Below are 16,115 nucleotides of genomic sequence, written 5' to 3'. Positions count from 1 at the left end.
TCGTACTTGCATCTTCCGGATCAGTAGTTGTTCTTCTCTTGTTTGGTTAATTAGTTTCCATTGCTCTCTGGCGATATTTTCCATTTCAATATCCTCACCCGAAATATCTGTAAAGCAGTTATAAGATTGTTTTATACTAGCCAATGCATTTTTTAATTCTCTACAAAAAAGAATTAAGGTGCTTGGATCGAAAAATAATTGATTCAAAAGATAGTGTAACTTTAAACTTATTAACCCTTTGTCCTACAACGAGTGAGGCTCGTGGTAAGAAATTTGGGCAAAAAATAACAAGCACGAGCCTAAATCGTGGTACTTGGTTTACGACAAACGTAAACAACACGTGTCAGACTCGTGGTTCAGTTGTTTTCGATATTTTCTTACTTTAGTTACGTGTAATTTTTTGTTACGTTTGTAATTTGTTGTTATAATTCCTTAAAAGAAGTAAACGATACTTATACCTACCATGTCAGTAAATAGAAAATCTAAAATTGATGATAGTAGTGAGAAGTATGTTATTATATTATTGAGATATTGTGTTTCCTATTGTGTTTCATTGTTTCGAAAAATATCACAAAGTTGAAGATTACTTATTTTCTACGAGTTTTCTCAAAGCATTATTAATTTAAACTAAGTATAAATTCATAAATTGTTACCGATACATTGTCATTGATACATATACTTTGAAATAATAAATTATTTTTCACTGATGAATCTATCATAATTACTTCCCAGACGTTTTAAACGAATTAGTTGTGCCCAAACGTGTTTATCATTTCACAGTTCCTTTCGTTGCGCAGAAATATACATGTCATAAGGCTCATACATTTTGCGCAAGTTCGAGCACACGACTAAACAGCTAAATGGCTCGACGCGTGACCGACCTTCTTGTTTGTGTGGTCCGAGTAATCGGGAGTTGGCAGGCAGAACAAAGGATTAAGGTATTAAAAGACAAGGAAAGGCAACACAGTGCTTTTATGTTTTCCTTGTTTTTCATGCGATAAGTTTTACAAGATTAAAGTTAAAATATTTTTTAGATTAATAATTTTTCGGCCTTAAGTATCTTCATTTTTGTAGAAAATTAAGTATTGCATCGTATAGGTTATAAAAAAGTGTATACGTTATATTTAAAAAAATTACATTGGCACTTAAATTTCTTTGAATGAGAATGTAAAAAGAATGGAAATATCTCATTAAGTTCCCCCATGAAGTTCAATAACCCCCATCTGAAAAATTTTTCACATTTTTGATATTTACAGAGATAATCACGTGTGCTCATTTGAAACGGGCGTACAGAATATAAAAAACTATGCCTTTTCCGATTATCTTTGTTAGCGCGTGAAATGACAAACAAAAAGCGAGTTAAGGTGACATATGTATTATATACAGGGTGGTTGGTAACTGGTGGTACAAGCGGAAAGGGGGTGATTCTACGCGAAAAAAGAAGTCGAAAATATAGTGTAGCGGCACTCGACAGCACAAATACCGCTACTCGACATAAACAATTAACGGACGACGGTAACGCAGTGGTTAGCGCATTAGGCTACGAACGTTCGGAACGCGGGATCGAATCCCGGCGACCGAATTCCGATTTTTATTCCACGATTCTAAATAGGAAGAAAATATAGCAGTACCCCCAGCAGCGACATCTACAGCCACCAGCCACAATCATCACGGACTCGACTCATCCTCTACAATAGAATAAATCTCCTCTCCAATCTTCCCGTAGCTGGGACAAAGACTGTTTGTTTGAAGGACTTTTTAGTCAACTAAATTCTAAGATTTATGACGGGCCCTCAGGCTAGCTGAACATGTACTGCGGAGACGCATCGAAGCTGCCTGTCCGTTTGCAAAACATCTTAATTGCCGAAAAACCCAGGTTTTATAGCGGGTCCTCGGGCTGCCGGGACTTGTGCTGTGTACGTGCCTCAACCTCAGGTATTACTTGTCCTAAGGAACCGTTAGCATGTTTTACTGTCCGATACCTCTATGGGTAGTTCCTTTAATGAGGGTCATAACACCGCTCCGCACCTTTGTTAGACGGAGCGCCCGTCCCGTTGACCGCGGCTACGTTGGGCGACAGGCTGTCGCCCCGAGTCAAAGCTCACCGTCACTAATCCCGGACGGTTACGGTTATCCTGAAGTTCCAGAGGGGCCCCGGCGTCCTTTCGTCTCAGACATATATTATATATGATTGTCATATAAATGCGTTAATCAGCCATGTCACTGCGCCACGTCAGAAAAATTACTGAAAATTCTCAACGCGAGAATTGATTGTAATTTTAATAAATAAATAAAAGAAAAAAATATAAATGCGTATATCATAAATCAAACGTTACTAAACGTTACTGTATGAAAAAGCATGAAATAGAATGTTAATTATTGCATTATGCATTTCTGCAATTAATCAATGAATTGAACTGAACATTTTCAAACCAGATAACTGTAAGAATTTGAACACTAAGGTGCACACGTATATATGCGTACATCAACAAACATAATTTCCTTAAGAAAATCTAGTATTTTAACAAATATTTTCAGCATGAACATATTGTTCATTATTATTTTAAAATGCGAATTTTAAGTATTATGTGAAGACAGATAATTACGAATTACAAATTGCTGTTACATGCGAAATATAAAAAATTGTATGCTTATTCGTACTATGTAACAGTGCATATACGTAATCTTTCTACTTACTATTTTGTTAATAGTAATATAAAGTAAAATTAAAATATAGTCCATCAAATCTAATATATCCACCATGAAATAAGATTATGGTCATATAGATAATTTCTAAAATTGTCTGACAAAGAGAGGTTATTGTATGATGCATTAAATCCATATACTAAGATTAATCTTTGGAAAGCGAAGGTAATATAACCTAAGAACTATGCACTAAATTTGAAACGAATGCGATGTATTGAAAGTTGTAAAACTACCTTTCAAGTTTCAGATATTTAATATAAATTAAAGATATATTAGTAAAACATGAAATGAAATACATGTATTTACGATATAATTTTTAAACATATTTGTATTTTTAAACATCATTAAGCAAATTTCTGAATAACTAAAAATACACTGCTTCTTATTAAATAATTACGAATTGTTTTTATTAGCGAGAAGCTATTAAAAGTGATGGTTGACAAGTTGTATCGATATACCACAAGTTGACGAAGTATACCAATAATAATTTAACAAAGCAAATTCTTCACCGCGATCTTCGAGAGAAATTCCTTGGAATGGAAATTGTTGTAACGAACGCAGCTGCATTTATAACATGCGACATAAGTTCACTCTCTTATATACCAAACTATTTGATTAATTCTAAGTATGTGAGGAATTTAAAAAGCTTTTAAAATCATATTAATCTCTAGGTTATGTCCTACTGGACAAATTGTAAAATCCAAATAAAAAAAAAAGAAAAAAAAAGAAAAAAAATCTCTAGGTTGGTGGAGACAAATAACGAGAAATTGCTGTTGCAACCCGTCAAATATATTTAGAATAAATTAAATAAATATGAATAAATATAAATACCATCGAGAGACGCTCCTATAAATGTATTCGCAAAGAGAAAGTATGATCGCTCGCGGATAACTCGATAACTCGTATATTCTATTAAACGTAGATAATAACTCAGACAAATAACTCGTGTGTTAACTCGAACTGTAACTCGGATAATGACTCGGATAATAACTGACTCGTTCGCGATCGCGTTCATTTATTTACACGCGTCGGGGGCAGGGGGAGTAGAAAAATTTGAATTCGTCTTAGATCGACGGTTGCCTATAACGGTGACTTTGTTTTGTCCGGAGTTTATCTATCGTTATGTTTCGTGCGTCAAGGCGGTGTCCGTGTTCCGAGGCACAACACAACACGAGTCGCTCTCGATCCGCATCGTCCTATGACTCATGTGCCGCTGCAGTTTTATATGTCGGAGATGAAAGGACACCGGAGCCTCCCCTTTGGAACTTCGGTAAAATCCGTAAAATTGTGATCTAAAGTCTACCATAACCATAATTACACAATTGTCGTCATTCTATCTAATTGTATTTGTTTGAGATTTGTAATAATGAGCTTGGGAGTGACGGGATGAACGCTTTGTCTAACAAAGGTATGGAGTAATTCTATAGCTCTCCGTAAAAGAAATATTCGTGGCGGCACGCGACAGTAAACATTCCAACGGTTTCTGTCCCGTGGCTCGCCACACGCAGACCCTATTCTTCGACTAAGATGATTGCCAGATGTCCATGCGTCTCCGCAGTACATGTTTAGCTAGCCTGAGGGCCCGTTACAAATCTTAAGATTTAGTTAACTAACGTCCTTCAATTACTGAAAATTGATTGTATGAGACTGAGATTGTATGTACTGAAAATTGATTGTAAATTTAACAAACAAAAAAAAAAAAAAGAAACATGTCCTTCAAACAGACAAATAGTCTTTGTCCCAACTACGGGAAGATAGGGGAAATCTATTTTTCTCACGAACGACGCTTCAAGGGCGGCTAGCATCTTTTTCTAACCACCGACATGGAAATTGACCAATTAACACTAGGTTTACGGGCGTTTCGTATATACCTATCTCTACGAGCACCCGTCAAATTGACGGATAAACGACGATACGCATTTTTCTTTAAAAAATCGATTTATTCAAATTAAGTCTGAAAGGAACAATATTAGGCTTCACGTTTAAATAAATTATTAATAAGTAAAAAGTCTTTTTTTTTTTAATTTTCAATTATCACTAAAAAAATAACAATAACATTAACACTAGGTTTACTGGACATCAATTTGACGGATTTCGAACTTCGAAATGAAATATCTCAAGAACCATAGTATTAATTTTAACTATTTTGCATTTTCCGAAATATGGAACAGGTTTATAAGTAATAGCCAGGCTTGTCATAAGCCATATGAAAATATTTCGATAGATGTGCAATTATTTCCAACGAAAGCCCGTTGCAGATTTACACAATATATGCCGAATAACCTAACCTCATAAATTTGGCATTAAATTGGATCGGACGGACCAGATCCGCAGGCTGAAGAGACACTACCCGCTAGACCTAAACGATAGATTCAACTAGTTATTTAAATTAAGTAACATCTACTTATTTACAATACTTACGTACAAATTATACTTATCTATAACAAGTATTAACTGATTATAAATAATTAGCCATGTTACTGCGCCACGCCAGAAAAATTACTGAAAATTCTCAACACGAGAATTGATTGTAATTTTAATAAATAATAATAAAAAAAAAAATTTTTGTTAGCAGTTGACGTCCAAACAAAGTAGATTTTGAATGATTTCCCTTATATGGGGAAAGATGAAACTCGATGCTCAATACCGAGATTTAAGCGAGTTTGTAACACTAAAATTAGCCGAACCATATTTACAACGAGGCAAACATATAAGGACAGACAATTTCTTTACAAGCATCCCGCTAGCTAAAAAATTGCTAGCACAAAAAACAACTTTGGTTGGGATCATCCGGTCGAATAAAAGAGAACTGGCAAAACCAGCGAAGGAAAAAAAGGACAAGATGACTTTGTTTTCCTCAGATTTATATAAATCAGAAAACTGTACACTTGCTGTGTATAAAAGTAAACCTAAAGTAGAAATCCTCCTTCTAAGCACCAAACATACAGGTGTACGAAGAGAAGATAATTATAATCGTGTTCCAGAAACCATTGCTTTTTACAATAAAACAAAGTTTGGTGTGGACGTCGTTGACCAAATCACCACGAATCCGATGATTTCGTACCATTAGACACACCCCATCATAGTTTTCCCCGACAGTGTCACGTAAAATAACACAAAAAACAGAAAAAAATGAAAAAAAGAAACTTTACTTTTTTTCTAACACAGTTCACAATTTTTACTTCCGAGCTCTAGACGCGACTTTTCAAGACTAACTCTTACGACTCGACTTCCGATCGGATTCGGTTATTTGTTTTTTGTCACTCCTTGATATCCCCACTATCCTTGAGTTTGTTAGGAGTCTGCGATCGCCGCCACGCACGCCATCTCCTGGAATATTCAGCGGAAGGACTGTTGGGATATTGATGGCTCATTAGGCACTTCACCGATATACATTGTTGCCGAATGCCAATACATCTTTATCTCCGATTTTAAAGTGAGCCGGTCGTGACAGCGGCCTGGTCTCTCATGTGGATTGACGTTACAACAGCGTCACCGTGACGGAGAGACACTCTCTCTCGTCGTCCTGTTTTGCAACCAAGTTTTCAGGACAGAAAAAGCAACTAAAAACAAAATCACATAAAAGCTCCCCTCCCCAGCGGCTTAAAGCCAAAGATTATATTAAAACATAACATAGCCATACATAACATAGTATGGCTACGTCGTAGCGTCGCGTATCGGTATTTTTGCCTAACACATCTTATCAAAATTCATAGTTTATTGTGAATACCCAAATGTATTAAAATGTATCTTGGTTTAAACAAACGTTATTTAAAAAAAAAAAAAAACACTCTCTCTCGTGTACGAGTTTATTGACGAATTAACTAATGCCTTACTATCTGTGATTACTCCACGTTTGATATAAATTCCAACTTAGACTTTGACGAAAAATTAAACCTACTATCCCGTTGACCGTGGGGTCGTTATCGTGTCTTAGATCAGTGTCACTAGTGCCTAATCATCGCGATTCTTTGTCAACTCTGTAGTATCCGTATTTGTATCAATAGATGTCACTTCGACTGTGTAAGAAGATGGATAGTTCGAGTAAAGGTTCATTACATACCCCAAACCGACGGTATTATGACGACGATACGACATATATATATTTAACGAATACAAAAAAATTTTTTTAAAGTAAACAAAAAAATTATAACAGATTTCTAAGCCTATTTCATGGGCTGCAGTTTTCAATCGGCATGAAAAATTCATCTCGTAATTCTTGACTGAAACGAAAAACCAAAAAAAGGATTAAATTATTATATATTTTTCTTCTCGATGAACTAAAAAAGTTCGTCAGAAAGTTTTTTTAAATAATTGTTATAGCACCTTAAAGTTTATTTTTTCTTTTTAAAAAACATATTTTTTCTTTAAATCTGCCAAAATTTTTAATTTCACACTATTTTCTGCCTTTTTTTTAGTTCATCGAGAAGAAAAAAAGACATTACCCTTTAGATTTAAGCATTAGATTCAACTAGAATCAAACATATGATAAACACATATTATTCAAGTTAAAGTACCACGCCAGAATAATTTACTTATAATTCTCAATGAGAATTGATTGTAAAATTCTTCCAAATAAAAAGAAAAGAAGAAATATCTTCGTTCTTAAATAATGGAGCAACTAGCGAAAAAAATGAAGAAAAGGCGAAGAAACGATGCAAAATATTCATGACGTGCACGTGATTCATCTACATGTTTCAGTTTTGTTGAATATTTCACAATCGAACATTTTCTTTCTTCTTCTATCGTACTCTTGTACCTTGTGACGTGACTGTTTCTCGTGGAAGATAAGAGCAAGACGAAATGCGGTCTCTAGCATTTCGCAAACAAAAAAGGACAAAACTGTTCGCTTTTCTTCTGTTTTCTTCATTTTAATTAATGTAGAGATTACAATCTCTTTAGTGGTGGAATATATAAACCGTCCATATTTTGGCAACAAAGGACAACCACTTTCATTCTGATTTGAAAATGTTATCAGTATCTTATCTTATAAGAAATTGTAAGTAATGACGTATTTAAGTATTATGGCAACATTGGTATTATAAACATAAAAAGAAGATTAAAAAGGAAACACCCAACAGATCTCACAAAGGACATAACAAACAAACACTCACCACACTAAAGAAATAAATCAATCAAATTCGAAGATGGTATCCCACTGGGGGTAGCCATCCACATGTTATATTACTATATCACTAAGCTATAATATTTTACCAAATCTCCTACTGGACAAATTGTAAAATGTAAATAAATAAAAAAAAAAGAAAAAAAACATTGGTATTACCTGAAAGAATATTCTCAAAAGCGGAAAACATTCTGAATAAAAAGTTTTCTTTTTTTTTTATTTAGTTGTTTACATTCACAATTTGTCCGATTTAGACATTTGGTAGAATTTTTTGGCTGTTTGATTATCATGTGGGTGGCTACCCCCAGCGGGGTACCGTCTTCGTGTTTCTTAGGTTATATGTGAGATCTGTTGGGTGTTTCCTCTGAATAAAAAGTGAAACAGATTGAAGGAGACTGTTGCGAATTCTCAACTAAATTGTTTTTTCTTTTTTTTATTTAATTTGTATTTTATGACTTGTCCAGCTGGACATTCGGTAAATTTTTCTAGTTTAGTTGCTGTTGTAGATTTCCTTATTGTTCGGCTTTTGTTTAATGTCTAGGAAGAATAAGGATAACGGGTCTTTCGAGACTCTATGCCTTATATTACTTACGATTATAGCGCTACTAATTCGAGCCCTCTTTCATTTCCTTGCATGTCAAACCTCCGAACAAAACCTCGTTGTTGAAATGGACCCTTGACTTTCTTGGACACTTAGTTAAATTGTAAATAATGTCAGTTGCATCGAAGCTAATGTAAGAAAACACGATATTTTAGCCACACACGAGGACGTGTGATAGTCAGGATGGCCGTGTCGGAGATGAAAGGACACCGGAACCTTCGGATAGCCCCGCAACCTTGCAATCTAAAGTCTACTATAACTGTAACTAAACTATTGTAGTTATTCAATCCGATTGTAATTGTTCGAGATTAGTGACGGTGAGCTTTGGCTCGAGGCGACAGTCTGTCGCCCAACCACAGCCTGTGGTAAGCATCGTGGCGTAACACCTACTTTCATGTCGATTATTGATAAAGATTATTCGCCACTGATACAATTTATATGTGTTCCCCCTTGTCTACGGGAATGTTAAACGTCTCTCCTTTCATACTACAAAAAAATTTTTTTTTTTTTTACGTGGAGGAAATCTTCATAGACACCTTACCACCCTGTGGGGACGGGCAGAAGGTAGTGCCGGATTCTTACCGGCTAAAACCTCCACGAACGGGACAGTGTACCAGTGCGAGTTTTTATCGTCGGGCCCCTGTGTGCTTAACACCAAGCACGTTTAAAAACCAAGTACTCTCAGAAAGTACATCCAGAACACACGCAAGGGAGGGGCTGGCCACTTGCCTGTTTGTATATTCTAAGAGAAATTTTGGTTTTTCCGTCCCTTTTTATTTATATGTTCCTATACCGAGGATTCGAACTCGCGACGCGTCACCTTCAATTCTCGACCTTAACGACCATAGCCAGCTGCCCCGCCGAGCTTCTAGCTCATTGGAAAGAATTTGATTCTTAATGTGGTAATGTACATCATAGGAAGTATTCTAATTAGCCTCTTGAAGGAGATGTACATTTTTCATAGCCCTCTCTAAATACAAAGGGTAAAGGTAAATAATTCCCTTAATTAAATCATTATTATTAAATCTATTATGAAGCTCTTAATAATATATTTTTGCTGCTATTATAATTCTTGTAGTAAGAGATGGCCGTTCTAAAATAATTGCTGCTTCTTCTAATGCACTTATTTTCAAGATGCCTAGCCTTGCGTTTACCACCGCACTGGCAGAAATTTTATAACATATGGGATTAGCATAAGTTATAAATAGGTCTAATTAATAATTTGTAACAGAAAATTTTAACCTCAAGATTTAGGTCAGATGCAAACGATCGAATTTGCAACAAATGACCGCAACGGCAATGGGTTGGAAGAGCAAGAAAATACATATGTATGTATCCCGTACTTTCGTTGCGCGAGGGATAGGAATTTCGTGATGAAACCCAGAGGCTGCCAAGTATCATTGACGCGTTGTTGGAGTACCGCTCCTATTGCGCAATCGGAAGCATCGACTACGAAGCTAACGGGCGCGCCTGGAATCGGATGCGCTAACATTGTTGCGGTAGCTAAGGCGCGCTTCGACTCGCGGAAGTTCTTTTCAGTTTGATCGGACCACTCAATAGTCGCATTGCACTTTGTTGTGCCTTTTAACAAGTCCTTGAGCGGTTGTAGAATTTGCGCTACCCCCGGTATGAAACGTCGATAAAAGTTGATCATACCGAAGTATCTTCGCAGTTCCTTAACAGTACCAGGTCGTGGTGCTTTGATTATCGCGTCAACGCGTTCAGCCAGAGGTTTTGTCCCCTCCGCGGTAACGGTATAGCCAAGAAATTGAATTTCGCGCACGCCGAATTCGCATTTTGCGAGGTTTATAACGATCCCGTATTCGTCACATTGAAATACTTTGAAATACTCCAACGCTTTCAATCGAAAACGCTAAGATCCCTAATTGACGCACCTTGGTATGTAACCAATGAAACAATACACCGCGACCTCAAGATACCCACTGTCAAAGAGGAAATAGCAAAATATAGCGACAGATATAGCAAAAGAATCAACAAACACCGAAACCCCCTAATCACTGGACTACTCGATACGACGGACCAGATTCGCAGGCTGAAGAAGCACTACCCGCTAGACCTAAACGTTAGATTCATTTAATTATCCAAATTAAGCATATGCACTTACTTATAATACTTATAAATTATACCTATCTATAATAAGTATTAACTTATTGTAAATAAACAGCCATGTCACTGCGCCACGCCAGAAAAATTACTGAAAATTCTCAACGCGAGAATTGATTGTAATTTCAACAAATAAATAAAAAAAAAAAAAGAAAAAAAAAAGTTTAGTTGCTAAATAACATGTGGATGACTACTCCCAGCGTGATGCCATCTTCGAGTCTCAACCAAGTGGCGATCAGTCAGGTTGCAACTGATCGGTTGATATCACGAACTTTGAACGAGATTAACGCTCAAGGTGGAAGTAAATTAAAGATGCCGAGTATGTTTAGGTTATTTACTTTCACTCTTTGGTATACACGAAGAGAATCACTAGCACTTTATGATACAGAATAATGTTATGTTTATTTAATACGGTTTAGTGTAACACGAAGAGTATAACGTTCTGATCAAGATTGTTGTAAGATTCTCTGTTAAGGAAAATATTAGGTTGGTATGATCACTAGTTCCTACATGCAAAGTTGGTACGACTTCTAACGACGCTCTTTTGTTTTGGCGTCCGCCATGTGTTAATTATCTGAGTGTATCCGGTGAATACAGAATATATTAATTGAATCTGTGTGAATCAATTAAATATCCAACTCCAAAACCTATTATTTCAAATCTTGTAGTTGTCTATTCTCATGGGCGCATATTCTCTGGTATTGCTGACTGATACCAGATATTTACTTTAGACCTGACCCATCGGGCACTTAGGGTGTTTATGAGCCACGTCGTAAGGTTTACAACTTGGTAGGTAGGAAAGTCGGAGTTTCCCAAGAAAGGCAGAGGTGTTATCCGAGTCATAAACGGGTAGGAGACAATTGTAAATGAAAGGCATTTTTGCAAATATTTTTTCTGAATGAATTCTTCACTACCAATAGAATCAAATTGAACTCTACTTACATAAATAACATGTTTCAGCGATTTTAGAAATTTGGTAAGAGGATAAAACAATCTTGAATGGATGGAATCGTTTCAACAGCCAAAAAGAAAGGTTAGGAGAATTGTATAAACATGAAGTTGGAGTTAATTGTAAATTTAGTATAGTTTAAGTTATTCTGCTGTAGATTTCTTTGGGCCTTTTTTATTTTCTGTACTTTTGTAATCTTTTTTATTTAATTTAATCTTGTTTGTAATCTTTTTTTAAATCTTTTTTATTCACTTCCAGTATTATTCAATAACCAACTGAAATACAACAGCACACCTTACAGAATTCATATTTAGTAATTCAAATTTTGAAGAAATGTGTAGAAGAAAATGTTTAATACGTTTGTTGCAATACAACGATATTAATCTTATACAGATGAGGTGATGAACGGATTCTTCCCTTCGTTGCCCAGCGATATCCCCACTAGCGTGCGTTCGTGAGATGTACCGCGGCGGCTGGTGCGTGCATGCTCTTCCGAGAATTCGGCGGAAGAAGCGTAAGGATATGGATGGCACATAGGGCACGTCGGTGTCGCGCTTTGACGGCGTAGCGCTTTGTATCGCGAAGCCGCTGGAAGGTTCCGTGGCACGTGCCGCCACACAGCATTTACACAGGTCACACTCATTACTGCATAGAGAGTGGGGTTCAAAATCTTTTCAGGCGCCATGGGTCAGTAAGTCAGTCAGTCTGAGAATAACTAGCCAATTGTCAACATTCCATAACACTCACTTATATTTTTGGTTCTGTAATTTTTTGTTTAATAAATATCACATAATATTATTTTAACATAAACATTGTGTTTTCCACAGATTATTAATCTTAATTTCAAGATTAAATTCTAACAACGTTAAAGATGAAAATTACCAACGATAGAAAAAGGACCCTAATGTTTGTAAGATATTATTTCATTGTAATTCTAGCAGTTGAACATAATTTTAAATAAAAAAATAATTATTTAATGCAATGAAATCACTAAACTGTAATTGAAGTGTAAGTCTAATTGACAAACCTTTGTATTTTGACGAATTAGAATCTATCAGCTATACAAAAAAAAAACAAATTTTACAAAGTGCTTCTCTGGGCACTAAAGGCATCCGTTATCGACTTATCGCTCGTAATATACAAAAAGGAAGTACTGTCTGCTTAGGAATGGAAAAATCTGTTTAATGCTCTTTACGTGCAATTTCATGCACGTTTACACCAACAGTTTTAAAAATGAAAATCTTGGAACAGGAGCCGCTGCCCTTACTAAAAACAAATTAATTAAATATGGATTCAGAAACGAGGATATACGCAAAGATTTAAAAGTTCCAACAGTCAAAGAAGAAATCGGCAGGTACGCGGAAAAGAACAAGGAAAGGACGGCAACACATCCAAATGAGCTGGCTGCTAAAGCGAGCAAAACTCTCATAAAAAAAGAGCTAAAGAGAAAACACATCACTGACCTCACTAAAGAAATAAAATAGACAAACTAGAATATGGTATCCCGCCATCCACTTTTTATTATCTAGTAATAAAGCTAGAAAAATTTACCAAATGTCCAACTGGACAAATTGTAAAGTACAAATTAAATAATGAAAAAAAAAAGAAAAAGGCCTGAATGATTTCAATAGTATTTGTACGATTGAAACATGTACATTGATCATTTTTTCAGATTTCCACTATTTTTCAAATCTAAGATGCGAAGCATGGCAATGTACATAGTAATTCACGAATTATATGACAAATTAGTCAAATGTGGGAAGATAGTAACAATAGCGTGGGTTTCTTCACATCTATGAATTCATATTCAGGGATTCATATCTATGAATCTTGGCGGTTAATCGAACTTTGACAACTTATAAAATGACGGTATGAGCAGTTTAATTGACAAAATGGTAACCAACAGTTAATACTTATAAAATTTTCACTAACTTGATTTCGATTTGACAGACGAACTGGCAGAATGATGGTGTGAACACTTCGATTTGACAAATTTTTTTTTTTTTTATTTGAATTTTACAATTTGTCCAGTAGGACATTTGGTAAAATATTATAGCGGTGTGCTAATATAACATGTGGGTGGCTACCCCCAGCGGGGTACCATCATCGTGTTTGTTAGGTTATGTCCTTTGTGAGCTCTGTTGGGTGTTTCCTTTTTAGTCTTCTTTTTATGCTTAATGTGTCGACCGTTTCCGCTGCCAGCCGGTTTGGGTGCGTTGCTATTCTTTCTCCGTGCCTTCTTGCACTTTTGTTAATCTCCTCCTTGACAGTTGGTATTCCCAGGTCTTTCCGTGTGTCCTCGTTCCTAACGTACTATGGCGCGTTTACTATTGTTCTGAGTATTTTCGATTGCGTTGCCTCTATTTTGGTTATATGGCTCATTGCTGCTGTTCCCCATAGTGCTATTCCGTACGTCCAGATTGGTTTTATGACCATTTTATATATTTTTAGTTTGTTCTCTATGCTTAGTTTGGATTTTCGACTTGTTAGCCAGTACATTTGTCTCCTTGCCATCTGTATTTTGTCTATTGTTGCTTTAATATGCTGTTTCCATGTGAGTCGTGAGTCCAAGTGGAGTCCTAGATATTTGACTTGCCTTGTTTGTATTATGCGTGTGCCGTTTAGTACAATGTTTGGTGGTTTCTGTTTTCGCAGTGTGAATGTAATGTGTTTGCATTTTTCGGGGTTTGCTTTGATTTGTTTTGCTTGAAGCCACTTTTCTATTTTTGTGATATGTTCTTGTAGTAATGTAACTGTTGCTGTAACTGTAACTTAGTAATGTAAATGTTGCAGGGTTAGTGTGCCTGATTAGTACAGCTGTGTCATCCGCGAATGTCAGTATTTTGCTGTTGTTAGTTGTTGGTATGTTGGCCGTGTATAATGTGTATAGAATTGGTCCTAGGACGCTTCCTTGCGGAACTCCTGCCTTGATTTTTTTAGCTTCCGAGTGTGTGTTTTTGATTTTTACTATGAAGCTTCTGCTGCTTAGGTATGATTTGATTAGTTGGTATATCTGCCCCGGGAACTGTTTCCTGATTGATTGTAGTAGGCTTTCGTGGTTTATTTTGTCAAATGCTTTCTCTATGTCCATAAAGAGGGCTGTACAGTATTGCTTTGTTTCCAGCGCCTGTAGGATTTCATTGACGAGTCTGTGCGTTTGTTCTATTGTGGAGTGTTTGTTTCTGAATCCGAATTGGTGATCCGGTATTAAGTGGTTCTTCTCTATTATTGGTTTTATCCGGTCGTAGATTATTTTCTCTAGTATCTTGGAGAACACCGGAAGTAGTGAGATTAGTCGGTAGGACTTGGTTTCGTGTGGGTCCTTGCCTGGTTTGGGTATCATTATGATTTGTGCCAGTTTCCAAGCTTTTGGAAAGTATTGTATTCTTAGTATTGCGTTTACTATTATTGTGATTTGTCTTATCGCTTTTGGCGGAAGGTTTTTCAAGATTTTGCCGTTAATTAGGTGGATTTCTGGTGCTTTATTGTTTTTTGTTTTCTCAATTATGTTTCTGATTTCTTGTGCTGTTGCTTTGGGTATGGTGTAGTGATTGTCAGTTGGTGTACTAGTAGTTAGCGCGTCCTCGTCCGTATGACTATTGTGGTTGCTGTTGTTGATGTTGTGTGGGGTGAATGTGTTGCATAGGTAGTTGGAAAATTCTTCAGCTTGCTCTTCGTTGCTTCTTGCTCATGTATTATCTGCTCTTCTGATTGCTGGGACTAGTTTTATTGGCTTCTTTATTTTTTTTGTGGCTTTCCATAGGGAGTAGTTGGAGTTCTCGTGCGCAGATAGTGACTCTATGAATTTTGTGAACTCATTGTTATTGTGTTTTTATTTTGTCTTTGTTATTTTGTGTTTGTTATTGTGTGTTTATTTTGTTTTTAATTTCCTTTGCAAGTTTATATAGGTGTTTTTTATTTTCTTTTGATCTATGTTTTTGCCATTTTGCTTTCGCTTTTCTTTTTTCTCTAATTTGTTCAAGGATGTCTGGCGGAATTATTTTTGTTCGTCTATTAGCTGATTCAGGTATGGTGGTTGCCCATGCTGCTTCCTGAATAGTTTCTGTAAGTGTTGTTACTGCTTGTTCGATGTATTCAGGTGTCTTCAATGGGATGTTACAATTGATTTTGTTCTCAATTATTTCTTTAAATGTTTGCCATTTGGTGGTTTTATTGCATAGTGTCTCTGAATTGTTATAAAGTATTGGTTTGTTTCTGTATGTAATAATTATGGGTGTATGATCGGAGCTAAGCTCAAGAATGGGTGCTATATATAGTTTATTTGCATTTAGTCTCTTTGTAACTGCAAAGTCTAGTAGGTCAGGTATTTTGCTCAGGTCTGTCGGCCAGTATGTCGGTCTTCCTGTGGATAATATATTGAGGTTGTAATTTCTGATGTATTTTTCCAAGGTTCTGCCTCGAGGTGTGGTGATTCTTGATCCCCATCGTGTGTGCTTTGAGTTATAGTCTCCCGCTGCAATATACTTGTCATCTAAGTGTCGGAAGTAGTCTTCCCACATTTGCGTTGTGATTTTGTGTCGCGGCGGTACGTATACTGCTGACAACTGCAGTTGGTTGCTGTTAGTTTGTACGGTAACGGTGGTTGCTTG

At 36.2% G+C, this 16,115-nt stretch overlaps 1 pseudogene; it reads right to left on the bottom strand.

Moving 5' to 3' along the window:
• Positions 1-8,841: 8,841 nt before the first annotated feature.
• LOC117160453 (U6atac minor spliceosomal RNA) lies at positions 8,842-8,924 on the bottom strand (annotated as a pseudogene).
• Positions 8,925-16,115: the final 7,191 nt, after the last annotated feature.

The sequence above is a fragment of the Bombus vancouverensis genome, chromosome 18, assembly GCF_051014615.1.
Source record: "Bombus vancouverensis nearcticus chromosome 18, iyBomVanc1_principal, whole genome shotgun sequence".
Taxonomy (NCBI): domain Eukaryota; kingdom Metazoa; phylum Arthropoda; class Insecta; order Hymenoptera; family Apidae; genus Bombus; species Bombus vancouverensis.
This window is presented reverse-complemented; position numbering and strand designations above follow the sequence as displayed.